Here is a 14,256-nt window from a genome sequence, read left to right on the forward strand (position 1 = left end):
ATCTGATGCAACAAGCCCTTCACTCCCCTACCCCACCCCCCAAATAAAGTCACCAGTCGACCTTTCCCACTGGCTACACAGTCTGGAATACCATCCAGATATTAAGCAAAAATCAACCTTTCTTCTGTGAACAGAACAGCAGCTCATCAGCACTACTCACATCCCCAACCCCCACGCACCTAGAAACATCCAGTGGTACAGAACAGTGAACAGCAGCCCTCAAATGAACTGGGGTGGAGCAGGGAGAGAGAGGGCTGCCAGTCTCTGAACACCAACTGCTTCATACAGTTGAAAACAAACTACACTGTGCCCTTAGACGTTCCAAAGCCTAAGAATGTGACTGGTGACTCAGTGATCTCAGGATTGCATCGGAGTATGGGCTATTTACCTGATCTTGTACTTCACATCCAATTTAATGCCTTTTATAGCTCATTGCCACCAACACCCACTAGACCAGAGTTTCTAATCAGCCACCTGCATCACAATCTTATGGACCACTCATTAAAAATGCAGATTCCAAAGCCTTCTGCTCCAGAGCTCCCAAGTGGAAGACAGAAAATAAAAAGTAAAAATAAAAGTGTTCAGGAGGCTGAGGTGGGAAGATGGCAAGTTTAAGGCCAGCCTGGGCAACTTAGCAAGACCCTGACTGAATATGAAAAATTTTAAAAGAAACAGGCATGGTGGAGCATGACTATAATCCCAGTGATTTGGGAGGCTGAGGCATGATCACAAATTTGACACCAGTGTCAGTAATTTGGTGAGACCCTCAGCAACAAAGTGAGACCCTGTCTCAAAAGAAAATGTAAAAAAGATGGAGGATGTAGCTCAATTGTAAGGAGTCCCTGGGTTCCATCCTCAGTACCAAAAATAGATAAAAAGGTTAGGGTGTACCTCAGTGGCAGAGTGCTTGCCCGGCATGCATAGATCCTGGGCTTAATCCCCAACGGTGCAAAAAAAAAAAAAAAGAAAAAGAAAAGAAAAGCAGATTTCTGTGCCCCACTGAAAATAAACACCTCTAGAATGGCCTGACAAACTATTTTTAATCACTACTGGGATCAGGGTAATCTTTTTGTACATTTAAGTCTGAGGACCTCCACCCAAAAGCGAGGTTTCTCAAACTGTGGGTCATGACCCATTTGGTTAGGAAATCAAATTCATGAGTCATACCAGCAGTTCACTTTTTTTTTAAATGAAGTAAAAAAAATTAAACAGAACACACTGCAGGTAGTAAGTGCAATAATTACTGTTTCCTGGAACTTATTTCAGTTGGGGACCTGTACAGTGCAGTAAATGTATTCCTCATGGTGGATCCCATTCAATGTCTGAAAATTATGTTCCTAGAGGAAATAAGGAAAATAGCATTTTTATACATGCTGTTTATTTTCTTCTTTTTGACTGAGGATTAAATCCAATGATGCTTTACCACTAAGTTACATCCCCAGTCCTTTTTTTTTTTTTTTTAATTTTTAGACAGGGTCTTTCTGTTGCCAAGACTGGCCCTGAACTTACTATCCTCCAGCCTCAGCTTCTGGTGTGGATGGGATTACAGCAATGTGTCACAGCACCAGGTTTCTATCCCATTTTCCACCCCTAACTCTAAGCTTCTTGATTTTAGTACAAGCACAAAGATAAAGACAGATTCAAGAAATAGTGTCACTGAATCCCAAGTTAATAAGGCAAAGCCCAATTGAAGGGTGAGCCCAAGACCGCTTGCTACTCTATGGTGCAGGTGGGGACAAAGGGTGGTACCAAAGGGAAGTTTACACAACTCTCCTCAGGATAGGCCTTATCCCTGGGGGAAAGAACCTGTAGCCACTCCTATCACTCAGTTCAGAGAATGAAAATGCTCCTCATTAGAGAAATGATAGTCACAGCATTAAGTACTAAGGAAATGAGGAACAGATGGACGGAACTCAGATTAGACCCACCTCTGAGGTCCTATGGCAGAGACTAGGTAAGAACAAAGGCAGGGAGGGGTGAATCCAATCTCACTCATCACAGATCCTGTGACACCAGAACCAAGAGACCACTGGGGAGCACCAAGCTTGTGAGATTGTCCCATGGCACAGTTAGTGAGATTTACTTAATTTCTCAACCCCATAGATTCCCTCACTCCTCTAACATTCTATATGTGGGGTACCAGAAAGACCTCTGCCCTTCTTGTCCAAAGACATGGAACGGGGAACCCAATCTTGCTGGAAAAGAGAGGAACAAGGGGAGAAAGAAAAGAAGCGGGAGGGGGGGGGGAGATGAGTAGCTAACTATCTTGTTAGCTTTATGACACACCAAAGACAAAGACTCACTCAAAAGACCCCCCACACCACCACCATCACGTTGCATGGAGAGCAAATAAGCAAGGAGAACAAAAAGCAAAAAACCCTGCAAGGCTCAGGAGCAGTTCCGCGTGCTATTAGCAGAGACCTGGCTGTGGGTCAGCTATACACCAATCAGATAAAAACGGAGGACGCACTCTTAACTCTTGTAGCTAGGAGTGAAGTCAGAGATGGCAGTCCCCAGGACAACAGGTCCAAAAACCAGATGGCGTTCCCCTCCCCGGCCCCAGACAGGAGAAAAAGCCCACCATTTGAGGAAAAGCACCCCGAAGAGGTCAGCGGCCAAGCAGTAAGAACCTGAAGCAGAGAGGGGTCCGGGCTGCCCCTCAGCGCCAGCCCCTGGGAGATCCCCGCGGCAGAGGCCCCCACATTCCGTTGGGCAGGAGAGCTCGCGCCCACCCTTTGGCAAGCACCGTGGGGAGGCGCCGGGAAGCGGCCAGGCAGGAACTCGCTGCGGTTACCTAGGCTCAGGGCTGGCGAAGCGCTCCCGAGAGTTTCGAGGACAGCCAGTCCCCCAGGGCGGCGTCCCCGACCCAAGGGTCTCCACAGAACACGCAGCGTCACGCGGGGACAGAAAACGTCCGAAGCCCCCACCCTGCCTGACCCATTAGGGTTCAAATCCTCAGGGACGACGCTGACAAGGAAGCAGAGACTCGGTCTCCCCGTCCCCAGACTTGCCGGGCTCCTCGCCAGGGGGTCCCCAGCCCCGAACCAGGGACCCGCGCCACCTGGGCTCCTCCGCCGCCGCCACCAGGCCGGGCAGTGTTTGTAAACAAACCGGTCACGTGGCCCCGGCGGCCCGCTCCCCGCCCCCGGCTCCTCGGCCCCCACGGGGACCCCACAAGGGACCTCGCAGCCGTACCGCCGGGCCCAGGGCGCTGCGCCCTCCGCGGGATCCGGGCCGGGGGGAGCTGCGGGCGGGTGTCCAGTGCCCAGTGCGAAGAGCCCGCGCTGACAGCGCGCCCTACGCCCACGCGCGCCCAGCCCGCGCCGCGCTCCCGGCTCCCGGCTCGCTTACCCGGCAGCAGGCTGCCCCGTCCGGCCAGCGCGGGGCTCGGCTCCGCGGGGGTGCGCAGCAGCGAGGGACCGCCCGGCTGGATCGCCCGCTGCTGGCGCGCTCTTAAAGCCACAGTCTCCGCCACTGCCGCCGCCGCCGCCACTCTGCATCCCTTCAAGTCCGGGCCGGGGGCTGCCCCTTGACGGACGCGCCCCCGCGCCTATCCCCTCCGCTCAGCACATAGCAACACGACACGGGTTGGCCTGGCACGGCCGCAGCCCATCCGCACAGAGCCAATCAGCGGAGGACAGAACTCCGCCCCCTGCTTCCCCTATCTCCCACCCCCCACCCCTCTGCCCTGGCCGGTCTTGGATGCGGGGAGTGCAGCGAGTCCTGGGTCCGGCCGGTCCCGGCAACTAGCGAGCGGGGGCTGGAAGAAAGGGTGATGAGCATGGGTGGGCTTTCTGCGCCTGGGAGGAGGCTGTATGGATTTGGGGTTTGTACCCAGGTCAAGACTGGGAGTCCCAGAACCTGGAGCTGGGGAGGGGGATTCGGAGTATTTCCTACCTAGATGGCCAAAATAGTAATTCCACCCTTACACCTGAAGCCATTCCTAACCCGGGGTGTAAGTTGACAGAAGTTGCCCTCTGGAGCTGGGGCAGTTGAATAGTACCAGACCCAGCTCCCAACCGTGCTCCAAGCAAGGCATTTCCCCTCCTCTCTCGGCCCTGCTTGTAATTTCAGCGAGTGAAATGTAGGAAAGAAGGGGCTTTAGGGGAATTGGAGGGTCCTGTAAGTGCTGATTTTCCAGGACTTTTAGAGGGAAAAGAGGTTGGTTAGCCCAGGAGAGAGTAAGATGGTCAGAGTGACCAGAGGGGAGGAGCCCACGTTCTAGGTCAGTGGGGTGGTGCTTTTCAAGGAAGAGAGGTTAAAAAATAAGCTCCAGGCAGTCGGGAGATCCAGGGAGGTACCAGGTGGGTGGAGTGGGGCAGAGTCTCCCAGCAGGAAAACAGGTCAATTTGATAAAGAATGCTAGCCAGGGAAAGGGAAGAGAAGAAGTCCAGCCCTATCTGTCAGCCACTGGAGTTCTGCAATTCCTCCGAGGAAAGCACGTGTTTTAACTGCCAATTTAGGAAAGGAGAAAATAAAAATAAAGGAAACCACGTTTCATTGAGCAGCTATCAGGATGTGAGATGCTTCTGGAGGTCCAGAAGACTCCTACCTCTGTCCATACACCAGTTTGCACATAAATTCACAGTGGTGCTGGGTTAGACACCCAGGTGACTCAAAACTTCACCTTTAACTGCACTCAGCTGTTTTTAAAATATATTTGGTCGACCAAATTATATTCAATTAATGTATATTGCACGGTCCAGTGTGAATTCAGGTCCAGTGTTAGTAAAAACAACAACAAAACGCTTCAAAGACCTCAGTATCAGCCTTTGATTTGCAGTTTCAGTGTAAGGGCACTGTCGTCGTGTATAACTGACTAGTTTGGAAAGTCTAAATCATGGAAAGTCTAAATTGAAAGTCTAGTTTTAATTTCTGATTCGCCAATTAAGAACAGTTTAGCATTTAATCCTTAAACTAAGAAGAGGTGATGGATTTTTTTTTTTTTTAATCAAAAGCTTGATTTCTACCTCTGATCTGCCTCTTGGGCAAGTTTCTTTGTCTCCTTAGGCCTTGTTTTCCACAGTTTAAAACAAGGAAGATTAGGGTCATTTGCCTTGTGTATGTGAACCCCTGGGTTCCATACCAGCATTGCAAAAATGAACAAAATAAGGAGGACTGAAATAAGATATTTCTCAAGCCCCTTGTAACTCTGAAGTTCTAAATAGTCAAACTTGTTACAACATTTCTGCAATATTGTGTTAGGGACATTTGTGTTATTCCTTTTGCCAGATCACCACCCCCTAACAGTAGATTCTGCATTGGTTTAACACCCTAGGATATGGGTATTATGTAACAAGATTGGTGGCTACTGTGTCTGTTTAAATAAAAGATAATGTTAGCTAAAAAAGACTAGCCTGGTGCAGTGGTTCACAGGGAGCTCTGAGGACCCCTGCAGGCCTGCTCTGTGTTTGCAGAAGAGGCAATAGGACCACAGGGCCTGAGGACAATAGAATCAGCCAGTCAGCTATCAACAACATTTTATTACTATTATTATTAAACCTGATAATGGCTCCTCCCAGTGAAAAAATGCCAAGTGTTGTGAGTTGACAAGGAAGAAGGGAGAAGTGAAACAAGAAGTAGGTGAAACTATTCTCTTCCTCTCTGAACCCAGGCACATTTAGTTGTCCTCAGTATACATTCCACCAGTACCCATCATGTGCTTGATTTGGACATAATCTGAGAAACCACTGAAAGGAGAGAAGCTAAGACCAAACAAAAAATGATTATTTATCCTGGAGGAGGAAAAAGAGATGAAGCAATATAGAGATATCAACAAATGTATTTGGAGGCAGACAGCTCTTTTAAAACAAGTGAACAAACAAAAATTTTGAAAGATTCCTAGCCTAACAGATTATTCACCTGGCTTTGAAGAGTACACCTGATCCCTCTAGGAAGTCAAATTTATTCATTCCTAAAGCCTTCAAAGCCATTCTTTTCCAGCATCTTCTCTCACCAATCCTGTGTTCCCACTGTTACCATGTAGATGCTACTACTACTATGAACAGGTCACTTTTATGTGCCCATCTTAATCTCTCCTAGCATTCGAAATGATTAACTACCTCTTCCTTTCCCTCTCCCATATACTGATACATCAGTAGGTCCTGTCAGTTTCACACCAAAACATACATTTGCTCTGAACACATCTCCACATCTTTCTCTATTGCTTCCACTCGGGGCTGAGCCACCAAGATCTTGTTTTTTTTGTTGTTGTTGTTGTTTTTGTTTTTGTTTTTGTTTGGTTTGGTTTGGTTCTAGGGATGGAACTTAGGGGCACTGGACCACTGCCATATCCAGAGCCCTACTTTGTATTTGATTTAGAGAAGGTCTCACTGAGTTGCTTAGTGCTTTGCTTTTTGCTGAGACTGGCTTTGAACTCGGGATCTTCCTGCTTCAGCCTCCTGAGCTGCTGGGATTACAAACATGCGCCACTGTGCCCAGCCCAAGGGGTAAGCAACAGCCACCCACCAGATCTCTCTGCCTCCACTCCATTTTCTATGAAGCAGCTAGATGATACATCTTCAAAACAAACTCATTATGGTGACCCACAGGTCTTCCCATCTGTCCCTTGCTCACCTTGCTCCAAACTGGCCTTTTTGTTCCTCGAATATTCCAGGTCTGGTCTTGTTATAGGAAATTTTACAGTTACCCCTCAGAACTTATAAGAGGAATTTACTTGATGCTTTGACTATATTCTTTGTGGCTTTGAAGCTTACACTTTTTTTTCTCTCTCCCTGATCTTCTTTTCCCTAAACTTCTCCTCCCTGATCTTCTTTTCCCTAAACTTCTCCTCCCTGATCTTCTCTTCCCTGATCTTCTCCTCCCTGAGCTCTCCTCCCTAATCTTCTCCTCCCTAATTTTCTCGGAATCACCTCTATAAAACCACCCTGTTCCTAAGGATGAACAGAATCACAGCCTTTGATACAGAAGTCCCCTATCCTTCTCTTTTGCTAGAAAAGCTTTAAACTTTTTTTTTTCCATTTTCTCAAGTTTGTTATTGGATTGGCATCAAGGACAAGGATAGCGCTTTCAGTTACATACCTATGGAGGGTTGGTTCCAGATCCCCTCCCCACCATCGATACCAAACCTTGCAGATGCTCAATTCCTAGACACACCCTCCTAGATCCTTTAAATCATCTCTAGATTACTGATAATGCCTAATACAATGTAAATGCTATATAAATTATTGTTAGATTATTGTTTAGGGAATAATGATAAGAAAAAAGTCTACCTGTTCAATACAAATATTTCAATCTGTGGTTAGTTGAATTCAAAGGTGCAGAACTCATGTTCCTTTCACCTGGAACATTTACAGGTGTGCACCACCACTCCCGGTCCTCAATATATTTTCTATGTAACACATATTACTCTCTTGTTCATCTTTTTTTGTTTGTTCTTTAATGCACGTCCATCACATCCAACTTTCAAGTGTAAACCCCACGAGAGCATCAGGAGCCTTGTCTGTCTTGCTTCCTGTTGTATCCCTAATGCCAAGAAAAATACCTGGCTCTCAACGAGTATCTGTTTGTTGAATGAACATCTGAACAAATGAGTGAATGTGCCTATTGCCTCACATCCTTAATCCTGCAATTTCTTTCTCTTGGAATGCTGCCATCTCCTGTGTCCCTCTTCCTTCCCCCTCTACTCTTTTCTTTTTTCATCCCATCTCAAAGTCCTTTGCCTAATGATTCAGTCCAAAGATCTGATCAAATGTCAATTCTTTGGAGAAGGTTCCCTTATTCTCAGCAAAATTAAATGTTTCTCATTTCACTACCCTGCATAGCACTTTATTCATAGCTCCATTACGTCACCCAACACTCCACACTCTCTATTAAAAGTTATCAGTTATCTGTCCTCTCTGCCAGTCCCTCCTGGGCTGGAAGCCGATCAGATCATCCTTGCATTTTTTAGCCCCTGGCACACGGTGTTGTGGGATGTGGTATTCCCACCCTTAAGGTTTATATCTGAGTTGCATCCAGTGGGAATGCAAACAAGAATGGATAGGGTCTGTTCTCAGAGTAAACTGATCAAGAGATAGCCGTCTTACATTCAAGTAGGACCACATTAACCCTGAAACTTCAGGATATTCTAATAATAAAAGGGGCAGCTTACATTAAAAAAAAAAAAAATCACAGGACAATGGAAACTTCCTGAAAGGTAAAGGCTAAAGGCTCTCACACTACCACACCACCTGGGAAAACATCCAGCTCTGCCTACGTGGGGAGGGGAGTTGCTCCTCACAGGCCTGACTCTACCCTCCTCCACCCCCTCCCACCACCATCAGTAAAGTCTCATGACATTACATCACAGAGGAGGGCCTGGTGCCGTCTTCCCCAGGACAGATCATGGTAACAGTGCTTTGTTTCTTTATGTACAATAAGTGCTTTCTCTGATGCCCCTCCAAGTCCCTCATTTTCTGTCATGAAAGTGGCTGATGTTGTGTGTTTCAGACTTGCTGGGGAAGGGGCGTACCTTGGCCTTCCTGAATCTATCTTAACAAAACAGCTGCTACCATTACCATTTATGCAGCACATATTGCCTACAGAGCAGTTTCTATTCTATCTAGTTATATTTAATCCTCAAAGCAACCTGCAAGATAAGTATTTTTCCTCTCCTTTTAAAGGAGCTGATGCTGTGAATTTGAACCCTGATCTATTCCGCTTGAAGGAATCCATTCCTTCTTTTTCTCCTATCAAAAGTAAAACTGATTATCTCCCATTATCTTCAAATAGCCTAATCCTAGCCTGGTGCAGTGGCACGTACCTACAATCCCAAAGGCACTGTCTCTAAATAAGTGAATTAAATAAAAATGACTGGGAATGTGGTTCTGTGACAGAGTACTAGGGGTACTGTTCCATCCCAGTACTGCAAAATAACAACAACAACAATCAAGGAACTGGGGATGTAGATCAGTGGTTAAAGCACTCCTGGGTTCAACCCCCAGTACCAAAAACAAAACCAAACTCATCCAAACATCAAAGTACTCCACAAAACTATATCTAGCTAAAATGCTCAGAAGCAGAGTGTTGAAGGCTTAGCATGTCCCTGTTAAAAACAACAGTGGAGTTGGGTATAGCTCAAGGGTACAGCCTACCATGCACAAGGCTTCAGGTTTGATCCCCAGCACTGCAAAAAAATTAAAAAAAATAAAAACCAATGACAATAGTATTTATTTGATGATTTCCTATGTTCTAGGGTCTTATATACACTTTACATGCATTGTTTAATTTAACTGAAACTTTGCAACCTTATGAAGAAAACACCAGATACTACAAAATCCAGAATCTCTGAAAATTCAGTTTGATGCAGGTCATTTTATGGCAAACTTCAAGATAAGGTCATTTATGGACTTGATTAGTTTCATCGCCTAGTACATTCATGTATTTCTTTTGTTTTCTTCTCTCTGCCTCGTGCGTGTGTGTGTGTGTGTGTGTGTCTGTTTCTAGAGATTGAGTCCAGGGGCACTTAACCACAGAGCTACATCTCCAAGCCTTTTTATTTTCTATTTCACTAAATTGCCCATGCTGGCCTCAAACTTGATGAAATATATGTACAAAGATGTATATAAAATGATATAATCCCAGCTACTTAGGAGACTGAGACAGGAAGATTGCTTGAGCCAAGGATTGTGGAGCTAGCCTGAGCAACATAGCTCAGCCCCTTATCCTTTGGTACTGGGGATTGAACCCAGGACCTTGAGCTTACTAGGTAAGAATTCTACCACAGAGCTACATGCCCCACCCTCAACACTTTACCTTAAAATTTTAAAAGATAATTTAACTACAGATGTTATAAAATTTGTTATTATTAACAAATGACTGGATCTTTGGGGAATGCAGTGGACAAAAGCTCAGATCTATCTTATTTATTTATTTATTTATTATAGGTACAGAGGATTAAACTCAGGGCGCTTAACCACTGAGCCACATCCCCAGCCCTTTTTATTTTTTTATTTTGAGACAGGGTCTCACTAAGTTACTTAGGGCTTCACTAAATTGCTGAGGCTGGCCTTGAACTTGCAATCTTCCCACCTCAGCCTCCCGTGTTGCTGGTCTTCCAGGCATGTGCCACCAGGCCCAGCTCATATTCTCTTTTGAATGGGCTTCATCATCCTGATGGTTCCTCATTCGTGAGTTAAATAAAAGTATTTTAATACATGTTTTCTATACATGTGTATTAGAAATATGCTTTTTTACCTATTGAGATTAATGTTTTGAAATAATCTAAATCCATCCAAAAGAGAACTGGTTGAATAAATTGCAATGTCTCTGTACAAAAGAATACTGTACAGCCATCAAAAAGAGGCAGCTCCTGTCCAGGCATAGTGGCACATGCCTGTAATCCCTGATATTCAGAAGACTGAAGCAGGAGAATCATAAGCTGAAGGCCAGCCTCAGCTATTTAGCAAAGCCCTGAGCTTTGCTAAATAGTGAGACTCTGTCGCAAAATAAAAAATAAAAAGGGCTGAGAATGTGGCCCCTGGGTTCACACAAAATAAACAAACAAAAAAGAGGCAGCTCCAAAAACAAAATATAAGTAAATTAATAAGGCAGCTCTAGGGTCTGGGGTTGTGGCTCAGGGGTAAAGAGTTTGCCTAGCTTGTGCGAGGCCCTGGGTTCAATCCTCAGCACCACATAAAAATAAATAAATAAAATAAAAGGTATTGTGTTCATCTACAACTAAAAATAAAGATTGAAAAAAAAAAAGGAAGTTCTATATGTAGAGGTTCTAGAGGAACAAAGATCTGTTTCCCTAATGAAACTTAAGCATGTTGAATGGTGTCTGGCACATAGTAGGTGTTACTTCATTTCTGGATATGATAACAAACAACCCAAAATATCAGTGGCTTTCTCTCTCTCTCTCTCTCTCTCTCTCTCTCTCTCTCTCTCTCTTATTTCTCCTTTGTGGGTACATGGGGCAGATATGGGGGCTCTACAGCAGGCTGAGGGTCATAGGTTGCATTTCACTTGGCTCCTAGTATTATTTACGGACCTCCAAATGTTCAAAAAGTGCATGGTGCTTCTCAAGCTTCGACTTAAAAGTGACTTTGGAGCCAGACACGATGGTGCATGCCTGTAATCCCAGAGACTTTGGGAGACTAAGGCAAGAGAATTGCATGCATGAGGCCAGCCTTACCAACATAGCAAGACCCTGTCCCAAAATTTTAAGAAATTAAAAAAGGCTATCTCAGTAGTAAAGTACCCCATTTTAAGTCTCCAGTACAAAATAAAAAAGAAAGAGAAGTATACTCAATATGCTGTAGAATTACTGGAAGAGTTTCCTAAATTGCATTGTAGAGAACAGCAGGCAAGAAGCTTTAAGTCCAGCATGGTGGCACACACCTGTGATCCTAGCTAGCAGGAAGCCTGAGGCAGAAGAATTGCAAATTCAACAACTTAGTGAGATCCTAAAATAAAATATTTTTAAAAAATAAAAAGGGGGCTGGAGTTGTTTGTTTGTAGAGAGCTCACCTAGTGTGTGTGAGGCACGGGATTCGATCCTCAGCACCACATAAAAATAAAATAAAGATATTGTGTCCACCTAAAACTACAAAGTAAATATTAAAAAATAAATAAAAATAAAAAGGGTTGGGATTGTAGCTCTGTGGTACAGCACTCCCGAGTTCAATTTCCAGTGCTTCAAAACAACAATAATAATTTTTTTTAAAAAAAAGTTATCATGAAATAAACAATTTTAAAAATTAAAAAAAAAAAAACTTTTTTTTTTTTTTTTTGTGGTGCTGGGGTTTGAACCCAGGGACTTGTGCAAGTGAGGCAGGCACTCTACCAATTGAGCTATATCCCCATCCCCAAAAGAAAAAACATTTAAAAAGGAAAAACCTATCATGAAGAGTAGTGAAACAATAACTCACTGTATTACAGCGCTCAGCAAATATATTTTGAGTGAATGTGTGACATGAATATATTAAACTTAAGTGAAAAAAAGAAAAGCAGGACATTCACCATTGGACAAAGTATGCCACCATTCAGTTTTTGATTAGTTTTTAAAGGATTTTTTGTTTTAAAGAGAGACAGAGAGAGAGAGAATTTTTTATAATATTAATTTTTTAATTTTCGGTGGACACAACATCTTTATTTTTTAATTTTTTTTTAATATGGTACTGAGGATCGAACCCAGCTCCCCGTGCATGCCAGGCGAGCGTGCTACCACTTGAGCCACAACCCCAGCCCTTGGTTGGTTTTTAAATATACATTAAATATACACCTATAGTCATGTGCCTGAATGTGCCTTTCCTATCTCTAGAAGCATGCATAGGCACCTAACAGCTGTGGTTGCTGCTGAGAAGACCTGGGAGATGGGAGCAGTGCTTAAGGATAGGAAGGAGCCTGGCCTTCCCATTTAGGATCATGTGTACACACTGCCTGTCAAGCCATACAATTAAATTATCTAAAGATTAAATAAAAAGAAAAACCCAAACTGACTGATGGTAGAATCTAAACTCTAAAACCCTCTTCTAAGCAGTCACAGTGACACAAGCACATAATCCCAGCAATTTGGGAGGCTGATTAAGGAGGATTGAAAGATAGAGGCCAGCCTAGTGAGACTCTGTCTCAAAATAAAAAACAAAAAGGGGATAGAGAACTACAGTGATGCAGCCACATCAATGTTTATAGCAGTTCAATTCACAATAGCTAAATTATGGAATCAACCTAGGTGTCCTTCAACAGATGAATTGATAAAGAAAATGTGGTCTATATATACAATGGACTATTACTCAGCCTTAAAGAAGAATGAAATTATGGCATTTGCCGGTAAATGGATGGAGCTGGAGAATATCATGCTAAGTGAAATAAGCCAATCGAAAAGAACGAAAAGGCTGAATATTTTCTCTGATACGCGGATGCTAATTCACAATGGTGTGAAGGAGGGGCCTAAGGAAGAATAGAGGTACTTTGGATTAGATAGAGGGGAGTGAAGGGGGGGTATAGGGTAGGAAGGATAGTAAAATGAATCAGAGATTATTACTCTATGTGCATATATGATTACAAGACCAGTGTGATTTTACATCATGTACAACCAGAAGAATGGGAAGTTATACTCCATTTATGTATGATGTGTCAAAATGCATTCTACTGTCATATGTAACTAATTAAAACAAATCTTAAATGGGAGGGATGAAGATGTAGCTCAGTGATAAAGTGGCCCTGGGCTCAATCCCCAATACCAAAATAAAAATTAGTAATAATAAAACCCTCTTCTAGACTGTCTTTCAGCTGAGACATGGATTTATTCTGACTTTTGTTTTGTTATGTTTTGTTTTCCTGAACAGGGCTTCACTATGTTGCCCAGGCTGGTCTTTCGTGTGTGTGTGTGTGTGTGTGTATTTTTGTTTTAATTAAAGATTTAACTCCAGCATGTCTTGAACTCATGGGCTCATGCCATGCTCCTACCACATCACAAAGTTCTTAATTCATTGTAAACACACTAGGTATAGGATCTTTTTTGACTCTCATTCCCACAAACTTGCTTATGGCACATACCAGTTATAATGAAATTCCATCTTGACCATTGTTTGACATTCTAGAGTAGTAACTTATTTATTTTAATTTAATCTAATTTATTTATTTATTTGCAGTACCCAGGGATGCTGTACTATGACATTCTCAGCCATCTGTGAGTGAATCCATTCTATTGTGTGTTGTCTGAAGAATAGCCTCATTCATTATTGAGGTGAGGGGGGGGGGGACAGGAATTCCACAGCTGGAGGGGTTGACAGTGGCACTCAGCTCACTGGCTTCTTCTCATCCTATTGTGCAGCACCTTACAGTTTGCTGTGTCCTGTGTGATGGATTCACAGATTATCTGTAGTCCTCCTTTTCGCTAAGTTTACCCTCACAAAATGGACAAGGACTTCACAAGATTCCTACAAAGGCACCACAAATCAAGGATAGGGTTAATCATTAAATCACAAGCAAACAAGAAAATGTCAGGATTGACGCTTATAAGCTTTTTTTTTTTTTTTTCTCTTACAATGCTAAGGATCAAACCTAGGGACTCATGTATGCTAGGCAGGCGCTCTACTCATGAGCCATGTCAACTTACTTACTTACTTTATTTCCTTTGCTTTTTGGTATTGGGAATTGAACTTAGTACTTTACCACAGAGCCACATCCCCAGCCCTTTTTAACTTTATTTTTCTTTTTATTTCGAGACAGTCTGAGAAGTTGCTTGGGGTCTTGATAAGTTGCTAAGGCTGGCCTTGAACCTTCCTGTCTCAGCCTCCCAAGTCACTG

The 14,256-nt window shown here is 43.7% G+C and overlaps 1 protein-coding gene across 6 annotated transcripts in view; it reads right to left on the reverse strand.

Moving 5' to 3' along the window:
• The window catches only part of Ypel2 (yippee like 2), a 60,724-nt gene extending 57,189 nt beyond the window's left edge, over nt 1-3,535 (reverse strand). For 4 of the 6 annotated variants that reach the window (XM_046423208.2, XM_046423212.2, XM_046423213.2 and 1 more), the window contains exon 1: nt 3,352-3,535. The gene's annotated coding sequence lies outside the window, so the exon portion shown is untranslated. Of the gene's footprint in view, nt 1-2,794; nt 2,965-3,351 lie in introns of those variants that run through there. The other 2 variants (XM_046423214.2, XM_046423211.2) reach the window with 1 other exon arrangement.
• Between the last annotated feature and the right edge of the window lie 10,721 nt (nt 3,536-14,256).

The sequence above is a fragment of the Marmota monax genome, unplaced genomic scaffold, assembly GCF_021218885.2.
Source record: "Marmota monax isolate L192 unplaced genomic scaffold, Marmota_monax_Labrador192_F-V1.1 WCK01_AAM20220418_F8-fsc00171, whole genome shotgun sequence".
NCBI lineage: Eukaryota > Metazoa > Chordata > Mammalia > Rodentia > Sciuridae > Marmota > Marmota monax.